Genomic DNA, 4,878 nt, shown 5'->3' on the forward strand with positions numbered 1-4,878 from the left:
AGTTTGGCTCGTGTAACAATTTCAAGTTCATGCGCAGTTCGCGAAGTTCAGGCACACCACCAGACCCTCTTGATCCAGAAATTGAAAGAACACTTAAGAAAAACAACAAAAACAAAGACAAAACACCTTTAAAAACCAAAGTAGTCCAGCCAGAAAATATGGCCGATCCACCGACACTTATGGATTATGCTAGGCCAGGAATGGCCGGTGTAACTAATAGTGTAGTTAGACCCCGTATAAACGCAAATCAATTTGAAATTAAGCCTGCTTTGCTTAATATGTTGCAAAACAACGTAACGTTTTATGGACTACCTAACGAAAACCCTAATGCACATTTGACAAATTTCTTAGAAATTTGTGATACTTTTAAAATTACTGATGTAACAGCCGAAGCAATCAAACTTCGCCTCTTTCCTTTCACTTTAAAGGATAAGGCAAAAATTTGGTTAACTTCTATGCCTGCTGCAACATTTGAAACTTGGGACCAATTAGCCCAAGCGTTTTTATCAAAATATTTTCCTTTAGCAAAAACCGCAAGAGTCATCAAAGAGTTGACATCTTTTACCCAAAATAATAATGAAACTCTTTATGAAGCTTGGGAACGTTTTAAAGAACTTCAACGTTTATGCCCACACCACCAACTGCCAGATGCACTTTTAATGCAGACATTCTATAATGGATTAAATCCTACGGCTAGAGGTTCATTAGATGCTATGTCTGGAGGTTTATTTATGAAGAAGACGTCCGCCCAAGCAAGAGAACTTTTGGAGGAAATGGCAATCAACAGCAGTATGTGGCCCGCAGAGCGTGGACATATACCAGCGGCGAAACCATCATCCTCAGGTACATCATCGGTTAACGGTATAATGAATCTTGATCCAGTAGTAATGTTACAAGCCCAATTTTCTGCCTTATCGCACAAAATTGATAAATTTATGGCACCATGCGATCCTAATGATCCAATCCAGAGAGACATTGATTACGAAGGTATGAATGAGTTAGAACAGGTAAACTTTGTCCAAGGACAAAACCAAACTACTAATCCTTATTCTAATACTTATAATCCTGGATGGAGAAATCATCCTAACTTTAATTGGAAAGATGGTAATAATAATAATAATGCAAATGCTAATCAATATCGTATAAATAATTATCAAAATCAAACAAGAGATACGATTAGCACTTTATCTTCAAAAATCGACAAATTTATAGATGCTATGAATGGAAAGGTAAGTAATCAAGACGATGGTTTTAAACGGATCGAAAGTAAATTCGATCAGCTTATCAAAAACCAATCATCTAGCATCCATAATTTGGAGGTTCAAATTGGACAACTTGCTAAATCAATTCCATCCCGCAAAGAGGGAAGTCTTCCCAGCCAAACGGAAGAAAATCCGAAAGAGCATGTTAAGGCTATCACTCTTCGTTCAGGGAAAAACTACTTAGGTCCGGAAATGCCCGGAAATTCAACTTTACCTGGAAATGATTTACCAAAATCCAAAGAAGATACTTTAAAACAAAAAGATACAAAAATTGACTCTAATCCGAAACCTTTTGTACCAAAACCACCTTTTCCACACAGGGTCCGAAATAAGGACCATGATAAACAACTTTTATCATTTTTAGACAAACTTAAAAATTTGCATATAAATTTAACATTCATGGATGCAATTACGCAAATTCCTAACTATGGAAAATTCTTGAAAGATTTAATTTCAAAAAAGATTAGTTGGGAAGGAATTTCATCCATTTCTCTTTCTGAAGATTGTAGTTCTATAGTATCAAGCAAATTACCTACTAAACTCAAAGATCCCGGATGCTTTACCATTCCGTGTACATTGGGAAATATGGAATTCTCAAGTTGTCTTTGCGATTTAGGAGCTAGTATAAACTTGATGCCATTGTCTATTTTTGAAAAATTAGGTTTAGAAGAAGACATCAAGCGTACCAATATGGTTTTGCAATTAGCGGATCAATCCACTAAAATACCATATGGTATAATTGAGGACGTCTTAGTGAAAGTTGACAAATTTATTTTTCCTACTGATTTTGTCATCTTAGATTTTGCTTATGATGCTAATTGTCCGCTAATCTTTGGTAGACCGTTCATGAACACGGGACGTGCTCTAGTTGATGTGTCGGAAGGAAAAGTAGTTTTAAGAATAGGTGACGATAAGATCGAGTTCGATATGAATCAAGCGATGAAATATCCTCTGGAGGATTTCGCTTGTATGAAGCTTGATTTAGTTGAAGAATGTGTTAATGACATTGTTCAAAGAGAAGAAATAATAGAACCTATAATGGGTGAAGAATTAGAAGATAAGGACCCAGAGCCTTTGATTCGAGAAGATGGACCAGTTCCTCCTTCAGTAATAGTTCCACCTAAATTAGAACTTAAAGAATTACCAAACCATCTGAGATACACTTTCCTAGGCGGAAGTGATACTCTACCTATAATCATCTCTAACAAATTAACAGAAAATCAAGAAGAAAAATTGAAAGAAGTTGTTAGAAATAGAATAGGAAGTATGGGATGGCAAATTTCAGATTTAAAAGGAATTAATCCTAGTATTGTAATGCATAGGATTCACTTAGAAGAAGATAAGCCACCTAAAGCGGATAGACAAAGACGTTTAAATCCGAATATGAAAGAAGTAGTCAAAAATGAGATTACTAAACTTTTAGACAATGGAATCATTTATCCTATTTCGGATAGTGAATGGGTTAGTCCAATCCATTGTGTACCCAAAAAGGGAGGCATAACTGTAGTAAGGAATGATGAAGGTGAATTAATACCTACGCGAACCACCACCGGTTGGAGGGTTTGTATAGATTATAGGAACCTAAATAAGGCAACTAGGAAAGATCATTTTCCTTTACCTTTCATCGATCAAATGATCGAAAGGATAGCCGATCATGCATTTTATTGTTTTCTTGATGGCTATTCCGGATTCTTTCAAATATATATTTACCCGGATGACCAAGATAAAACAACCTTCACATGTCCTTATGGAACATTTGCATATAGAAGAATGCCTTTTGGTCTATGTAATGCACCAGCAACTTTTCAACGTTGTATGACTGCAATTTTTAATGATTTCATCGAAGATATCATGGAAGTATTTATGGATGATTTTTCAGTTTATGGAGATTCTTTTGATGCATGTTTAAAAAACTTAGATAAAGTTCTTTCTAGATGCGAAGAAACGAATTTAGTATTAAATTGAGAAAAATGTCATTTCATGGTTGACGAAGGAATTGTTTTAGGTCATAAAATATCTGAAAAAGGATTAGAAGTGGATAGAGCAAAAACTTCAGTAATAGAAAAATTACCCCCACCAACAACTGTCAAGGGAGTAAGATCATTTCTAGGACATGCAGGTTTTTACAGACTATTTATAAAAAACTTTTCTGTGATTTCCAAACCACTTACTAATTTGCTTATGAAGGATTCAACCTTCGATTTTAATGAAGATTGTATTAAAGCTTTCGAAACATTGAAAACAGCTTTAGTCAGTGCACCCATAATTGCTAAACCCGATTGGGATTTGCCTTTTGAAATCATGTGTGATGCAAGTGACCTAGCTGTAGGATGTGTTTTAGGTCAAAGAAAGGATAAAAGATTACATGTTATTTATTATGCAAGTCACACATTGTCCGGTGCACAGTTAAATTACACAACAACAGAAAAAGAGATGTTAGCCGTAGTATTTGCATGTGATAAGTTTAGGTCATACTTGTTAGGATCTAAAGTTATTATCTATACAGATCACGCAGCTTTACGTTATCTGTTTGCTAAGAAAGATGCAAAACCGCGTCTGATTAGATGGGTTTTGTTGTTACAAGAATTTGATATAGAAATTAAAGACAAAAAGGGAGTAGAAAACCTTGTCGCCGATCATCTATCAAGACTAGAAGATGAAAATGGTCCTATAGGTGAAACTATCGGTATACGAGATGATTTCCCCGATGAAAATCTCTATCAGGTAGAAAGTATCATGTCACCATGGTATGCAGATTTTGCTAATTATCTTGCAACCGATATCGTTCCGGAAGGATTATCTTCCCAACAAAGGAAGAAATTTTTCTTCGATATTAAACAATATTTTTGGGAAGATCCCTTTCTATTCAAATCATGTGGTGACGGGATAATTAGGAGATGCGTCGGAGAAAATGAAAATGAATCTATAATAACGGAATGTCATTCCAGCTCATATGGAGGACATAATGGAGTTAATAAAACGGTAGCTAAAATATTGGAATGTGGTTTCTTTTGGCCTACGATGTTTAAGGACGTTGGTTCATTTATTACTCGTTGTGATAAATGCCAAAGAACGGGAAATTTAGGAAGGAAAGATGAGATGCCCCTTAAAAACATGTTGGAAGTTGAAATCTTCGACATGTGGGGAATTGATTTCATGGGACCTTTTCCGCCTTCCAACGGTAAAACTTACATATTAGTAGCCGTTGATTATGTTTCGAAGTGGGTTGAAGCAATTGCAACCCCTACGAATGATTCTAAAGTAGTTGTTAATTTTCTTGACGATATATTTTGTAGATTTGGTTGTCCTAGATTCGTTGTCAGTGATGGCGGTACCCATTTCATAAATCGGAATTTTGATATGCTTATGAAAAAATATGGAGTACGCCACCGCGTGTCAACGCCGTACCGTCCTCAGTCGAATGGTCAGGCGGAGATCTCAAATAGAGAACTCAAATGGATTCTAGAGAAAACTGTTTCGTCATCAAGAAAAGATTGGTCACAAAAACTCAATAATGCGCTATGGGCATACCGTACTGCATTTAAATCACCAATAGGAATGACTCCATATCGTTTAGTGTATGGAAAAGCATGTCATTTACCAGTAGAATTAGAAC

At 35.7% G+C, this 4,878-nt stretch overlaps 1 non-coding gene across 1 annotated transcript; it reads right to left on the reverse strand.

The window, feature by feature from the left end:
* Positions 1–536: 536 nt before the first annotated feature.
* On the reverse strand, positions 537–643 carry LOC136216060 (small nucleolar RNA R71). The gene has a single exon (XR_010683055.1). It is a non-coding gene; the product is annotated as a small nucleolar RNA R71 (small nucleolar RNA).
* Positions 644–4,878: the final 4,235 nt, after the last annotated feature.

The sequence above is a fragment of the Euphorbia lathyris genome, chromosome 1 (genome assembly GCF_963576675.1).
Source record: "Euphorbia lathyris chromosome 1, ddEupLath1.1, whole genome shotgun sequence".
Lineage (NCBI taxonomy): Eukaryota > Viridiplantae > Streptophyta > Magnoliopsida > Malpighiales > Euphorbiaceae > Euphorbia > Euphorbia lathyris.